The 15,073-nt window shown below is 40.4% G+C and overlaps 1 long non-coding RNA gene across 1 annotated transcript; it reads right to left on the bottom strand.

Annotated features, from left to right (window-relative positions):
* Positions 1-797: 797 nt before the first annotated feature.
* Positions 798-14,456, bottom strand: LOC121012990 (uncharacterized). Its single transcript, XR_005782439.1, has 3 exons — positions 14,446-14,456; positions 3,205-3,214; positions 798-1,039 (listed from the first exon to the last, which is right to left on the bottom strand). It is a non-coding gene; the product is annotated as an uncharacterized LOC121012990 (long non-coding RNA).
* Positions 14,457-15,073: the final 617 nt, after the last annotated feature.

Genomic DNA, 15,073 nt, shown 5'->3' with positions numbered 1-15,073 from the left:
CATCCCCTCCTCAGAGGTCTGAGTACCAGCTCAGCAGAGCCCTCCTCTAAGCTTCTCCCAGCCTCTTACTTTTGTTACCCCAGCCCTAGGCGTGACTGCCATGATTCTTACCTCTGTGAAACCCCGGTGCCCCCTCTTTGCCTTTTCTCTTCTCTAATAACCTGGCTTATAATCCTTTATATTAAGTTCTTCACAAAAATGCCTGCTGTGGTTTTTGCCTCCTGATCGGATTCTGACTGATGCAAGGCCAGAGAAGGAACCCTTTCAATCTGATTTCATATAAATTCTCTAAGAACACCGCTGTTGGTTCTATCTTCCAGAAGGTCTTTGTTTGTCTCTATTAATTCATTCTCCAAGGCCAGGAACTGGTCCTCAGCTTGGTAGAATCAGAATTGACAATGCCAGCAGGTAAAAGCAAATCAGTCGGTCAGTTCACTGTCATAAGGGAAGAGACACGCAAGTCACCGTGACCATAAGCGAGCCAGCTTTGGCTCAGCCAGTTTCATGGATGCCAGAAGACACAAAGCTCCTGGATCAGAGACAAAGGGTTTCTACTCATGGCAATAGTAGTAGCCAGAGTGTCAGCAGGGCGTCAGCCCCAGTTCTCACGTGACCCTGAGAAGAGGGCTAAGTGACACCTGCACATGCAGTGAGTTGAGTTAGAGGACAGGAAGTCTAAGCTTAGGGAATCTAATTTTTTTATAATGTGCAGTAAGCTTGCTTGCCCTGTGCTCCAGAGAGCTAGTATGCCTTTCAAGGCCAGTTGCTATATATTCTTTTTGCTGTTGTTTTGTTTATTGTTATATCAATTAACCCATTTATTATAAGTAAGCAATGTTTCAAATGGTGGAGCTTCTACTGGTCCTTCAACTCCTTCAGTCTCCTGATAGCCCGCTTTACTGTGACAGTAGAAGTGGTGTTGGAGGTCCAGGTACCACCTGCTACGGTTTTCATGCAGGAACCACAACGCCAGATCCCCAGAGCTCGTCTTTTCATCTTGGTTTTGCCACAGAAGGAGCAAGTGTACTTGGCGTGCTGGCTTATGTCAGTCTTCTTCACCATTTTCCTGAAGGAGGTACCATAACGGGTCCAGTATTTATTGGCAATTCTGACCTCCTTGGTTGTGTTTAGCCATGATGCCACAAACTAGGTCCGAGCCCAGAGAGCTAAACATTCTTGAAAAGACAGTCCAGAAAAAAGGAAACACTAGAGACCCTGGGAGAACTCAGCATTCATCTGAAACTTGCATGTAAACATATATTTACATAAGAATAATTAATTGTATAATTGAATTGCTTATGTTTCCACACCAGCAATTTCTCTCTAGGACCTAGAATGGTTGAGTCTTTGGGCCGGTGTCTCTCCTTTCTTATTTAGTGTTCATATGTCTCTTTGAATCTATTTTTCTAAATTATAGCCTATCAATCCCTTTTCTTATTGACATAGATGTAATCGGGATATATATTGTTACTCAGGTCCTGTTCTGGCCAGTAACTAAAGCATCCTGTCTCTACAAAATGAATGCACTTTCCAGATGTTACCCATTATAAGATTCCACTCTATGGAGAGAGCAGTCACGTTTGCAAGTAGTTAAAAATTACCTTACTCTCCCTTGGTACCATCTATCCCCAATCCCAAAAACCACTTCAGAGATAGTGGCTTGAGCATAAAATTGCTTTCTGCTGCTCTTCCTTAATATAGCATTAAGGAAATACATCCTCTATCTATAGATCCTATCTTTATAATACACATTGGCTTGCAGAATCATAGGAAAAAGTAACACCCAAGATATTAGCAGGCTGAGATTCTTGACTTCCTAGATCGGTGCCCAACATGAGACTACAGACCTGGTGCTTCACATATGTATAAAGCACTCAATTAATAGTGTACTACTGTAAGGGCTCTGGCAAATAACAGAAACCAATAAGTCCGGTTGCACAAAACAGGGAATTTATTATAAGAATAACTGTCTTCTGGAAACCCACAGGCAGGAATGCAGCCAATTTTGGAATGCCTACCCTGCCCTTACTGCTGTTTGTGTATGTGACCCCATTCACTGCTACTCATGCAGCTACTGTGTGTCAGGCACAGTGTCTGTGTTGTGGCCAGAACACAAAGGGAACACAAACTGATCGACTTTTTCACAGCTTGAGTCCCAGGGTTTATAGTCTAGTAGAGAGACACAAATCAAGTTATCACACAAGTAGATATAAAACTGCAGGCACGTGGTGCTGAGTGTGTAAAAAGGGAGGGCCCGACCTACTGAGGGAGGTCGGGAAAGGCTTTCCTCAGGAAGTGATTGCTGAGCAGAGATCCAAGTTTAAGCGAGCAATAACGAGACGCAGGGGAAAGGGACGCACTCTCCAGGTATGGAGGAGAGAAAAGGCGTCCTGGCAGGAGGGAAGCATGGCAAGCAACCAGGACTGGAGCTCCATGGCTGGAAAGCAGGTTAGGTACCCTGCCCAAGATCACAATAAAACCAGGGTCAAGCACAGAAATCTCAGCCCAGATCTGCACAACTCCTCAGCTATTTTCATTCCCCTGCCCAGCCACCCTAACCAGCGAACATCATCTTCTTTCCACTCGAAACTTTTCTCAGGGATAGAGGTCTATCAATTAATGCTCACTCCAGAGGAAGAAAATCACCAAGTAGAACATGAGAAAGAAATGCAAAGGCTTGAACCAAAGAAACCCAAGACCTTGCCACAGAATTCGGTTTGTTGTTTCCCAGTCTGGGACTGGGAAGTCTTGGGAAAGATCCATGTCAGTAGTACTCAAAGTGTGGTTTCTGGACCAGCAAAAGCAGCAGCAGGGAACTTAATAGAATTGCAAATTCTCAGGCCCAATCAGACACCTAGGAGTCACACACTTGGGAGGAGGGGGACCCAGCAATCTGTATTTTAACAAGCAAGATGCCCACACACACGGGGGTCTACATCAGTGGTTCCCAAACCTGTCAGCCCACATTCATCACCTGCGGAACTTGTTAAAATATTCTTAATATCTACAAAAACCAGAATCTCAGGGTAGGAACCTGTATTCAGATCATCAGCCTGGTTTGGGAGCCACTGGTTGATATCAAATAATAGAGTCTCACATGGTGAACAATTAATTTTCAAATGCCATTTTCCCTTTCTACGCGATTAACGGTCATAAATACCACAGGCTCTACGAGTCTGACTCGGTACGTAATTTGACTGATACCTTATTTTGACTTGATATATTTTGATGTTTTTTGATGAACGTCTCCTGTCTCAGTTTTTTATATCATCATATCCACCCAAAATAGTATGAGATCTAATAAGTGCCTACCAATTCAAACCTTGTTATTTTAATTGTAGTCTAAAAATCTGTCCTTGAAAATGTCCCCAAGTTTCAAAAGAAAGCACCCAGCCTTGTAATACAAATATGTATCTAATTCAGAACTTTTTCTTTTTCCTGCTTCTGTAAGGAAGTAGATGTTCTAATATAGTGATTCAGCATTGTTTTAAATATATATACAAACAAATATGGGAGGAACCGAGCCAATATTATGTCTAAAAGCAAAATCCAAAAATACTTTCCAAGCTGAAAGAACAGAAACCATAGATTCATTTTCAAGCAGTAACATTTTCAAGAATTTTCCCATTTTGGAATCCTTCCATATTTTGGGATTTATGCAGCTCATCTGCAAATCATATTGACTGGTCTACGGTAGCTAATTTTGTGTGTTTTTAGACAAAATAATAATATATGACTTAGTTCCTTCAAGATATAAAAAGGCCACAGTCTAGTGAGAAAGACCAAAAAAAAAAAAAAAAATCAGTGGTCATTGTGACATTAAAAAAGGCCCCAGTTATTGGTTATCTTCAGATAGTCTGGTGTCTGGGGCCAGCAGTCTTTGATTGTGTAAAATCAAAACTCGTGAAGTGGTTGCTGCTACCATTCCAATAACACAAGGAAGCAATTACAGTAGTTCTTAAAACATAGAAAAGAGGGGCGCCTGGGTGGCTCGGTCAGTTAAGCGTCTGACTTCTGACTTCGGCCCAGGTCATGATCTCGCGGTCCGTGAGTTCGAGCCCCGCGTTGGGCTCTGTGCTGACTGCTCAGAGCCTGGAGCCGGTTTCAGATTCTGTGTCTCCCTCTCTCTCTGCCCCTCCCCTGTTCATGCTCTGTCTCTCTCTGTCTCAAAAATAAATAAACGTTAAAAAAATTTTTTTAAATAAATAAATAAAATAAAACATAGAAAAGAGCATGGGAAGAAAATGCAGCCTTGATTAAATATCTCTGCCTCTTATGACATTACAAAAAAAATCACTGTGGAATTACATAATAAACATGGATTGTTTCCTATTATATGGTATCATCTTCAAAGAAGAAAACAAAACAAAACAGAAATCCTTCTATAGAGCACAGAGCCTAGAAGGCAGCATCAAAATTGACACTTTACCTGTAAAAATAATAGGATTAGAACAACAGCAAAAAAAGGTCTAAGCTCCTCTTCTACAGTTTTATCTAATAAGGACATAAAAGTAACAGATCCCTATATCTCATACTATATGGAAAATAGATTAAATCAAAATATAGCATCACAAAAGTTTTAGAATATATCTATGTATGAGGATGACACAAAGCCACAAAGCCATCGAAGAAAAAGTAACAGAATGAACTTCCCCCCAAATTAAAACACTTGCAAGAGACTGCAATATTTAACAAAAGATCGAGATCCATAACAAAGCATTTGTACAAACCAAAAAGAAAACAACAAGCACCCAACAGGAAAATAAAGAATCGGAACACACAAGTCACAGAGTGCAATGGCCAAAAAAAACGTAGGAAAAATGGTTAGCCTCACTAGCATCGGGAAAATGCAAAACAAGATAGCATCCTCTCACCTGACAGAGTGCTATTTTGAGATGTTTTTGTCCCTACACAAGGTTGTCTGCATACAACCTGTGTTACATGTGAAAGGTCCGACACCAGGGATCTACTCCTGCTCTGGACAGGCAGCTGCTGACAGGCCCAACTCACGGGTAGGAGCATTCAAAGGAAACACACACCTCCTCCACAAGGTGCTACCTGGGATATGGAAGGGGAAGCCCGGGAATCACCTAGTCCTTCTTAGAATCTAGAACCCTCTTCAAGCACCTGAGCGGAAAGACCCATTGAACTCTGCGGAAATGTTTACAATTTTTTTTTTTTAACTTTAAGTCTTACGAACACCCTGGCACATCTCATGCACCAGGAAAACCAGTAAAAAGATGTACAATGCATTGGTGAGAACATGAGTAAAAAGAAATTCTCATGTAGTGGTCAAAGAATAATTTTCAAAAAGTTGAAACATTACATAGTAAGCACAGGTCAAAAGATTTCTTTAACTTATTACCAGAGGACCCCAAAGGATGACAAAAGAAGATACTAGAAAAGAATGTGGGAGAGTAAGATTACAAACAAGTCAGACAATTAACGTCCTATGAGGCTAAACAACTGTACCCTCCTTTCTACCAGAAACGAACAGGTCACTCTACCAAATATAAATCATTTGCAGCTTATCAATATTGTACAAGTTAACATCAGGCCTTACAGAGTCTGGGCCCCAATCAATCAGTAAAACAGAAAGGGTCAGTTAACCATTAGGTGGATTTTTAGGCACTGCTCTAGTTCAGTGACTTCCCAAACATGTGGTCCAAGGACTCCTTCACACTTTTAAAAATAATTAAGATCTCCAATATGGGTTTATATTTATTAATATAATGCTAAATGCATTAGAAATTAAAATTTAAACATATATAAATGGGTTATATTTATTAATAAACATAGCATTAGAAATTAAAATTTAAACATTAATTCAATTAAAAACAATAAACTACATACTAACATAAATAACATTTTTTAATCTCTATTTTCTACTGCAAAACAACTATGAGTGAGCTGAGTGGCATCACTTTTAAAGTTTTCCAAATCATTAGCATTTCAAAATAACAATTTATTGATGACATTAATTCAATAATTACAAGGTTACAAAGACTATTAACAGGCATAACCAAAGATAGCTTAGTAAGAATACTGAGAACAACCTGAGTTAAGCTCTAAAAACTCATGTATGTTTATTCTCAAACTACCACTTTAGAAAATTCTAGACAACACAAGAATTGCCAAGGACACCTCCCAGTAGCTGTCACAGCAGTGACAGCCTCACATATCATATAGCTTTGGAAAACTCTACACATTCAAAAAAGAATGAGCATGGTAAAGGCAACTAATGTCCTAGAATTATGAAAACAGTTTCCATTTCACACACCCTCAAAAGGGTCTTAGACACTCCCAGAGGTCTGATGCCACACTTTGAGAACCACTGCCTTTGTGTGACACTGAAAGAGGATGCAGTAATCTATTTTCCTTCTTTCAAGTTTGATATGTTTTCTACCCATATTTTTAATAAGAATGTAATCTGATAAACAGCCTTTTAAAGGCAATTTGACCTTTGAGCCCAAGACTCCTACAGAAATATTCATAGATACACACACACACACACACACACACACACACACACACACACAGTGTGAATCCCTGTAAATTCAGCAGTGTTCACTGTAGTCTCATTAACATTAGAGACAAATTGGAAACAAGTTTCCTCACAGAGGAATGATTTAAAAAGTGAAAGCATATATATGCATACATGCATATATTTACATATGTATGCACAAACATTCATAACACACTGCCAAGTGAAAAAATTTGCAAAGCAAGATCTATGATGCTCTTCCTATTTAAAAACAATTTATATGAGCATATTTAGATATTTGTAAATATGTGTAACTTAAAAGTCTGGAAATATACACCAAACTGGTAATGGTGGTACCTCTGGGTAGTAAGAGAATAGTATAGGGCAAAACAAACCTCATTTTTAAAATTTTATATACTACTAGATTATTTGAATTTTTACAATGAGCTATCACTTTTGTCATTAAAAAAAAAAAAAATGAAAAACAAGGTAACCAAGAGACATAGTGACTAAATGCAGTGTGGTATCCCAAACTGAATCATCAAAAAGGACATGATGGAAAACTGGTGAAATCCAAATAAAGCCTCTAGTTTAGTTGTACAAATTAAATAAAAACATTAAAATATATATATACATATATATGTATACACATATATATACATATACATATATATTTGCAGTTTAATGTATATATATGTATATATATGTGTGTATATATATATATGTGTATATATATATATGTGTATATATATATATATATGTATACATTAAACTGCAAATATTTGACCCAGGAGATGGTGGCATTGTCCTCCAATAGCCAGAGACAAAGACTGCCAGAAACCACTAATAGGAAACCACACCCCCTAAGAAAAGTTCTCAAGTAGACACCGTAGGTTGTCCTTGGGGTGTACAAAGAGACATTTAAGTCAGCTGGTACAAAAGATCAATAGAAGACTGAGAAAGTGTTCCAAACACCAGCCACAGCTGGTGTTTCATAGGATGCACTGCATTGCAGGGCATAGTCTAGGGCAACAGCTGTAAAGAACAGAAATTTCAATTTAGGGTCTTTTTTTTTTAGGTTTTTTTTTTTTTTTCTATATGCTCTTAATATCTGTCTCCTTTACTCCTCCATATACTCACATGTACTGATTTTCTCCTCTCTCAATTTTGAAATAATCATCGTTTCCTACGCCACTCCCAAGAAGCCTCCAGCTATGCTAACAGGAGAAGGTTCTGGAACAAGTCTGCCCTCTGAGAAGGTACTGAAACAAGTTCGCCCTCTGAAGCTCCCGCTTCCATCACAGTTGAAGTGGCTTCTCCTCTCCCAGAATGACCATTGAGTCCATTGCAGCCTTGTGTATCAGGGAAATAGTTTCTGGACAAAGTCAGTCCACAGGGCAACTTTCAAATGCTTATTAAATACCTGGCAAAACCCCCCTGCCCTGGTCTGTACCTTCAGCAGGACTTTTCTATCTTCCTCTCCCCTGGGAACAATAGTAACACCGAGCTCTACTGCACTTGCAATAAGATACAAAATGAAATATACAGAACAATCTCAACTATGTTATCTTTTTTTAATTTATTTTTCAGTTTATTTATTTTGAGAGAGAAAGAGAAAGAGAGGGGGAAAGCGAGAATCCCAAGCAGGCTCCACACTGTCAGATGTGGGGCTCTAACTCACGACTCATGAGATCATGACATGAGCCAAAATCAAGAGTCAGAGGCTTAACTAACTGAGCCCCCCAGGGGCGCCTCAACTATGTTATCTTAACAAGTTATAGAAAATTCATCTGACTGGGCAGTCAATTATTATTAAGGAATTATTGATTTTAAAGACATGGGGGAGAGGGCACCTGAGTGGCCCAGTCGGTTGAGTGTCCGACTCGGTTTCCGCTCAGGTCATGATCTCAGTTTTGTGAGTTCGAGCTCCACATAGGGCTCTGCATGCACAGAAACTGCTTGAGATTCTCCCTCTCTCTCTGCCCCTCCCCCACGCATACTCTATAAATAAACAAACAAACAAACAAACTTAAAAAAAAAATAAAGATATGGGGGGGTTAAGTCTTTACCTTCTAGAGATACATACTGAAATACATATGACTAAAAATAAGATGCCTGGGCATTTGCTTCAAAATAATCTCTGGCAGGGTGGGGAGGAATGAGTGAGGTACGGATGAAAATAAGATTGGCCACAGACTGATAAAGTATTGAAGCTGCACAACAGCTGGGAAGAGGGGTGTCATTACATTACTCTCTATACTTTTACATGTTTGACATTTTCCAAAATAAAATGCTTTTTAAAAAGCCATAAAAAGAAGAAGAATTTTTAAATAAAGATGCTTACTCTAAAACTGAGGAACACAACGAATGAAGAAATTAAGTTAAAAGTCTAGGTTAAAGCCGTGGACTAGCCCTCTCCTCATGCTCCAAATTCCTTGAGATGATATTTTTAAAAAGAACTGGAGATTTACAACAGGGAAGGAATACAAGATAGAGGGCGATACTGGGGTGCCAGGGGTTTTGAGAAACTCCTAAGTTCCGCAAAATGATTCTCAAATGTGGTCCTCCAGACAAACCTCATCAGCATCGCCTATAAACTAGTTTTTAGAAATGCCAATTCAGAGGGGAGGGGCCCAAATGGCGGAACAGCACAGAAGTCTTTTTTGCAGCTCCAGTCCCTGAAATACAGCCAGATCAACACTAAACCATCCTGCACACCTAGAAAGCTGATTCGAGGATTAACACAACAACCTGCACAACGGGAACCACAGAACTCAGCAGGTACATGGCGCGGAGAGGTGAACTGGGGGAGAGTGAAGCCACGGAGGTCAGGGAACTGTTTTTGCTTGTGGAGAGAGGACGGAGACGGGTGGGGGGGTGGAGAGTACGGGAAAAGCGGCCCCCCCCCCCCCCCCCCCCCCCCCCCCACAAAGGCAGCTGGAGAGAAAGTGGAAAAGTGGAAACAGCCGCAGGGACTGAACAAAAAACGGAGAAAGAAGAGGGTTTAAACTCCACTAAGACTCTATAAACAGGGGGAGCGCAGAGGCTGAAACTCTGCAGCTCTTTACCTGGTGGAGCTCTGGTGGGAAGAATCCCCAGGAGCAGAGTGAAGTTCAAGGGTTCTCAGGCCACCGGCAGAGGCGGTTCACCTGCTGGGAGGACATCTGGTAGAGGCCGTGCCACACGTCCTGCGAATGTTCCTGGGTACGGCCGGCACCCGGCGGTTGCTTGGTGAGACCCTCCCCCAGAAGGTCTGAGCAGGTCAAAGCCACAGTCCCTCGGAAGTGAGGGGTCGGGAAACAGCCGCAGGGGAGATAAAGCTCAGGAGGGAGGTGCCGCCTGGCAGCCTGATGGCTGGGCCACAGACAGTGTAAAGGCGGGGAGTGGATGGAAGCCGGAGCCAAAGGACGGGTGCGGATGGCTGAGCCCAGAGAACAGAGTTCCCATACTAGAGACTGGGTAGTTGGGTCACGCCATTTTCCCTCCTCGCGCACGCATAGGGACCGACAAGCGCCGCAACAATCCACCTCAATAAGCTAAGCAGCGCCACCTAGTGGAGAATGGAGCCATTACACTAAGCCCCGCCCAACTGGGCCACCCTCGCTCTTCAGGAACACCGCAAGTCTCTCTGCCTGCTTAGTTTACAGACTATAACGTGCTTCACAGTTTGACCTCTAGGGGAAAACGATGTAATTTCAATTACACTTCAGTCTGTTTGCTGGTCCATCTATTCAATTTTTTTTTCGTTTTCTTTTCTTTTTCTTGAATACAGAAAGAAAAAATTTATTTTTATTTTCACTTGTTATTAAAAATAGTTTTTAATTTTTTACTATATTTTTTACTTTTTTGTAAATTTTCCAAACTCTATTTTACTTCCATCTTTTCGTTTTGTTCTATTTCATTGTATTCATTTTTTCAAATTTTCAAACTTTTTTTTCTTTTCTTATCTTTCCCTTTTTTTTTCTAATCTATTGAGCTCCTTTCAACAACCAGACCAAAATACACCTAGGATCTAGCATCATTTATTTGATTTTTAAACATTTTTTAATTTTAGGTTTTTTGTTTGTTTGTTTGTTTTACCTTATTCCTTTTCTTCCTTCAAAATGATGAAATGAAGGAATTCCCCCCCAAAAGAAAGAGCAAGAAGAAACAACAGCCAGGGACTTAAGCAAGCCAGCAAGATGTCTGAACCAGAATTTACAATCACGATATTAAGAATACTAGCTGGGGTTGAAAATACATTAGAATCCCTTTCTGCAGAGATAAAAGAAGTAAAAGCTAGTCAGGATGAAATAAAAAATGCTGTAACTGAGCTCCAATCTCAAATGGATGCCACGGCAAGGATGGATAAGGCAGAGCAACAAATCAGCAATACAGAAGACAAACTTATGGAGAATAATGAGGCAGAAAAAAAGAGGGAGATTAAGGCAAAAGAGCACGATTTAAGAATTAGAGAAATCAGCAACTCATTAAAAAGGAACAACATCAGAATCATAGGAGTTCCAGAAGATGAAGAGAGAGAAAAAGGGGTAGAAGGGTTATGTGAGCAAATCAAAGCGGAAAACTTTCCTACCCTGGGGAGAGACACAGACATCAAAATCCAAGAAGCACAGAGGACTCCCATTAGATTCAACAAAAACTGACCATCACTCTGGAAAACAGTATGGAGGTTCCTCAAAAAATTAAAAATAGAACTACCCTACGACCCAGCAGTTACACTACTATGCATTTATCCAAGGGATACAGGTGTGCTGTTTCGAAGGGGCACATGCACCCCACTGTTTATAGCAGCACTATCAGCAATAGCCAAGGTATGGAAAGAGCCCAAATGTCCATCAATGGATGAATGGATAAAGAAAATGTGGTGTATATATATATACGATGGAGTATTACTCAGCAATCAAAAAGAATGAAATCTTGCCATTTGCAACTATGTGAATGGAACTAGAGGGTATTATGCTAAGTGAAATCAATCAGAGAAAGACAAATATCATATGACTTCACTCATATGAGGACTTTAAGACACAGAACAGATGCTCACAAGGGAAGGGAAGCAAAAATAATAGAAAAACAGGGAGGGGGACAAAACATAAGAGACTCTTAAATATGGAGAACAAACAGAGGGTTACTGGAGGGGTTGTGGGAGGGGGGATGGGCTAAATGGGTAAGGGGCATTAAGGAATCTACCCCTGAAATCATTGTTGCACTATATGCTAACTTGATGTAAATTTAAAAAATAAATAAAGGGGGGGGGGGGGGGAAAAGCAAAATTAAAAGGCCACATCCCAACCTCCTTAATTATAATCTTCAGAGGTGGGGACCTGCAATCTGGATGCCCACTGAAGTTTGAGAACCACTATAAAGCTGATCAGACTGACAAAAAACAAGAGTGGAGAGCCTCAGCCCAAATCAGGCCTGGAGACACCAACAGAAAAGGTAAAAGCAATTCCAAGGATGCTCTAAGCTGAGTCAACAAGGGACAGAAGGTGGAGGCCTCCAGCTAGCTGCAACTGTCAAGTCCTAACCTTGCCCACCTCCAAAACCAAGTGGTGGGTACAGTGTGAGAGCTGTGCCCCACATAGAAGAGCTATATCCTCAGAAGAAAGCCCGGTATATTTTGGCAAAGAGACGGGGGTGATGATGGGACAAGAACGTAGATCTCCTGCCCATTCCCCATCCATGTATTCTAAAAAGTCTGCATGAACAAGCCCCCCTTTCTAGGTCAAAAGTCTTTTGGAGACAAGAAGGCTTATACCAATGTGGGGAAAGTCCACACCCAACTCTCAATCCATTCATCAAGTAAATCTTTCATATGTAAGAGTGATCCTTTAAAGGCAACAAATAGTGGTAAAGATAATTAATAAACTGAACAAATTAAAAGTTGGCAGTAGGAACAAAAGTAATTAGAGGAATAGAAAATAAAGTGAAAATTCCAATTGCTATCCTCAGAAACAGAAGGGTACTCCAGCTATGAAAAAAGCAATTAGAACAAGAAATCTTGAATATTTAAAAACAAATTACTAAACTTAAGATGAAATAGAAAAGCTAAAATACTAATGTCATGGACACACCTGAAGAGAGAATCAGTGATCTGGAAAATAACATCTGAAGAAGTCTTCCAGAATGGAGCAAAAAGACCAAGACAAAATATAAATGTCCAATGACAGAAGATGAAGGCAGGAGGTCCCACAGTTACCCAGTAAGAGGTGCAGAAAAATAAAACAGATAAAATGGAAAGAAAGTCATTAAGGATGTCTTTCTAGAAGCTGCCCTCAGTGCAAGAATGGTCCAATTCTGCAAAGTGAAAGGACCATGGGGTATGGGAAATGTTCCACATACCCAGACACATAAGGGTGAAATTTTAGGACTCAAACCATGAAAAGAAAATCCTAAAAGTTTTTCAGTGACAGACAAGCAGGTTTCTACCAATAAATAAAAAGAGAAGGTGAGAGAATCAGATTGGTGTCTGGGTTTTAAATCAGCAATACTAGATGCTAGCACACAATCATGTTAAGGCTTTACAATTCTCAAGGGAAATGATGTTGAACCTAACACCCTAAACTCAATTTTTAAAAAAATTCAGGGGCGCCTGGGTGGCGCAGTCGGTTAAGCGTCCGACTTCAGCCAGGTCACGATCTCGCGGTCCGTGGGTTCAAGCCCTGCGTCAGGCTCTGGGCTGATGGCTCAGAGCCTGGAGCCTGTTTCCGATTCTGTGTCTCCCTCTCTCTCTGCCCCTCCCCCGTTCATGCTCTGTCTCTCTCTGTCCCAAAAATAAATAAAAAACGTTGAAAAAAATTTTTTTTAAAATTCAAATGGAGGATTCAACATTTAATGACCTGATGATATGCTTCAGTACACCAAAAACCTCACCCTGGGATGCAAGAAAAAGCAGTGAAAAGGACACAATAAAACTTAGTTGTCTAAATAACGACGCATACTGTTAAACACACACAAACACACACACCAAGATAATAGAGATTAATCTGAAACAAATACATGATCACACCAGGAGAAAAGGTCCAGGTGGGCAAGTGCAAGAATGCTAAGGGAGAAGGGTGGAGGACATGGCCACTGTAACTGCAAACACAGAGAAAAGGGTAACCACTAAAGGAACGGCAATATGGTTAATTATTTCCAAAGCACTAGAAAGAAAAACGAAGAGAAAAAAACAACACTCAATCGTGCCACTGAAAAGCTGACATAAAATGGCAGGGACAGTCCAAACATTTCAACAATTTCCATTAACTGGATTAAATTCCCCAGAGACTATTAGACTGAACTCCCAAAAAGCTGTTTTGACTAGAGTCATTAGGGAAAATAGAAGCCAGGGCAGGACTGAGGACAAAAAAAGAGCACTGCATAGTTATAAAAGGCACAACTCAGCAAGAGTCATCATAGAATGCTTTCACATCTCAGAAATCAATTTACTATATGAATAGGAGAGGAATGTAGAGGTGCCTGAGTGGCGCAGTCAGTTAAACATCCGACTTCAGCTCAGATCATGATCTCACAGTCTAGGAGTTTGAGCCCCACGTCTGGCTCTGTGCTGACAGCTCAGAGCCTGGAGTCTGCTTCGGATTCTGCGTCTCCCTCTCTCTCTGCCCTTCATGCTCGTGCTCTGTCTCTCTCTGTCACTCAAAAATAAATGATTTAAAAAAAAATTTTTTAAAGACAGAGAGAAATGTAGACTGTATGAGCAATTAACAAGCTAAATCCAAAAATCCTTCTATCCAAGAAGAGGCACCCCTCCCCTCAAAAAAACTCACAGAACATTTACAAATATTGACCATGTATTCCATGAAGGAGAAGCAGTATGGGCTGTATTCTAGGTGCCTGGAAATTTTAAATGCGCTTGAATAATTCCTGGGTTAAGTATAAAGGTAACTGAATCTGAAATTACCCCCTAGAAATAAACAGCAGTCACCAGAGCTCAAGACTGCCAGACACAGTCAAGGTAGTACTCAGAAGAGCATTTTCAGTCTTAAATACATTTATTAGAAAACAAGAGAAATTGAAAATCAAACGTTGCACAATACACTTTAAGGCAGCGGTTGTGCACATCCCTGGAGACCCAGGGGTCTGTGAAAGTAGCCCTGGAGTCTGGAATCATTTATGTACTTACAGCCTATGGAATGTGCATGCCAACCTGTGATAAAACTGCAGACTAAGTCATGTTTTACAACATCAACCCCATTTGTAACCCTGGTTACTTCATGACGATGAGATGACGGGTTAAGAGTCACAACTATGAATAATACAAAAATTAAACTGAGTTCCTTAAAGTCAGGCAAGGCCTCGTTCATGTTGATACCTTTAATCCATGTATAGTGGTGGCACATAAGCAAGCACTCAACAGTACTGTAAAACCTGAATTAAGTAATGTACTGGACAGATGATTTTCAAAAGCATTGGATTCACTGGAAGAGGAGAATAAAAGAGACTAAAACGGTCTATATGGTGGTTACAAAGTTGGGAAACACAGACCTAATATGAATTTTAATCTCAGCTCTGTAATCAAATAATGTTACATGCCAGGTGTTCCAGGATTCTGGATAAGATGAGGTCTTCCTTCAAGGCTCCCATCAGCTT

This window comes from Herpailurus yagouaroundi, unplaced genomic scaffold (assembly GCF_014898765.1).
Source record: "Herpailurus yagouaroundi ecotype Mexico unplaced genomic scaffold, PumYag 197, whole genome shotgun sequence".
NCBI lineage: Eukaryota > Metazoa > Chordata > Mammalia > Carnivora > Felidae > Herpailurus > Herpailurus yagouaroundi.
Note: the sequence above shows the minus strand (reverse complement) of the source record. Positions and strands in the feature narration are given on the sequence as shown.